Source organism: Mandrillus leucophaeus, unplaced genomic scaffold (genome assembly GCF_000951045.1).
Source record: "Mandrillus leucophaeus isolate KB7577 unplaced genomic scaffold, Mleu.le_1.0 Scaffold268, whole genome shotgun sequence".
Lineage (NCBI taxonomy): Eukaryota > Metazoa > Chordata > Mammalia > Primates > Cercopithecidae > Mandrillus > Mandrillus leucophaeus.
In genome coordinates, this window is record NW_012102787.1 from 3,548,936 (window position 1) to 3,551,018 (window position 2,083).

The window sequence follows — 2,083 nt, forward strand, 5'->3', positions numbered from 1 at the left end:
ACCACGCCCTGCTAATTTTTGTATTTTTAGTAGAGACGGGGTTTCACCATGTTGGCCAGGATGGTCTTGATCTCTTGACCTCGTGATCCGCCCGCCTTGGCCTCCCAAAGTGCTGGGATTACAGGCGTGAGCCACTGCACCCGGCCAATTCTACCCCCTTTTAATGGTCTAGAACAGAGATTCTCAACCTCAGTACTTAATGGCAGTTTGGGCCAGATCATTCTTTGCTGTGGTGACTGTTACTGTGTATTATTATATTTAGCCACATCTCTGGCCTCTACCACAACTGTGATAACCAAAGTGTCTGTAGACATTGCCAAATGTCCCTGAGGGACAAAACAGTTACCAGCTAAGAACCACTGGTTAGCAGGACAGCCTGTTGTAGTCCCAGCTACTTGGGAGGCTGAGGCACGAGAATCGCTTGAACCCAGGAGGCAGAGGTTGCAGTGACCTGAGATCATGCCACTGCACTCCAGTCCAGGTGACAAAGTGAGACTTCATCTCAGAAAAAAAAAAAAAAATTTTTTTTTTCTTCCACAGCCAAATTTCTGCATTATCACTTACTCAAAAGTCCTAGCTTATGGGCTACTCTGACTTCAGATGGGTCCAGTAGTTGATTAGTCCAAATACCAACCATACATGATTTCAATATTAAGATTATTTTAGCTACCTAGGGATTCTGAATTCCCCAAATCTCTGAAATTGCTTGTAATAAGTATCTATAGAATTGTGTTAATAGTCATCTTAGTAAAAGGCAGTACTGATACAGTACTGTACTATGATATGTTTAGTAAATCTTCGATTAACAAGTGCACATAGGTATAATTCTTTGTATTTTTGGAAAAATAGGCAATCTGAGAAAAATAAATATTGGAGGTTTAAACTAGTAAAGCTGTCTTTGGCCTGTGGCAAGAAGTAGAGACGACCCTAAAGAAAATGGTGGAAGATTCTCAGGCTCTACCTGTCCCCAGAGACTGCTTTAGACAATTGGCGGGGGAGAACTTTTGGAATCTGTTTAATATGCTGCCTAGGTGATTCAAGCAGCTAGGGTTGGAAATGACTTGTTTTTGCCCTGTTTGGGTTCTCTTTACTCCCTTCAAACTCTTACAGTAATTGGTATTAAATGAATATTCTACAAAAGCACCCTAATAGTCTGACTCTGTCTACTCAAGGATATATGGCTCCCACAATTCTCTGCTCCTGCATTTGCCCTAGGTAAGGAGCACTAGATGCAAACCCATGTCTCAGGCAAAGATACAGCTCCAGCAGTCCTCTCCTCTCTCTATTGCATCTATTTTCTTTCTCTACTAAATCATTTCCAAAAGCATAATAAGCATGTTATTAAAAAATCTTTTGATCCTATATCGCTTGCTAGTGATTATTTTACTGCTCCCCTTTATAAAAGCAAAACTCAAGAATTTTCTAAACTTCCCCCAGTTTATTACCCCCTCCTTTTTTTCACCAACTTGTTTTATTAGGAAAAAAAATTCAAACAGAAAAGTTGAAAGACTTTCCCACATAAAATACTTCCCTAATTTAACATCAAGTCCTTATTTCAGATTTTTCCATGTGTCTCTTTTTTAAATAGCTACCTTCATCCCCCAAAATAGGATTCAATTAAGATTCTTACTTTCTGGAAATACTAGGCCTGTTGTCTTCTCGAGTTTTTCTTTGTAGTGTCATTAATTTTAACTTCTAATATCCCTTTGAACTTCCTGTAAACTGAAAGGTCTAAAGTTTTTGTAAGTTTCAGGTTAAACTTGTGCAGGAGTGCAAGGTGATGCTATGGTCTCCGTATTGCATCACACAGTTATGGCTTTTCCAGGCTAAGTTTGGACACTTGGTTAGGTCATCTGATAGGTGATTAGACTTTGTCTCCACTCCGTTACTCTTAGTAAAATGCAGCAAAGATTTCCACTTTGTTTAATCAGCAGCCAGCATTTGACCTTGAAGCACTCTTCAGTTGGCTTGCAAAATACTACACTTGCTTGATGTTTCTCCTTTACTGGCTGCTCCTTCTCAGTCTGTCTTTTGCTGCTGGCCCAATCCTGATTTCCCTGAATTTTGCTAAAACATAAGTGTG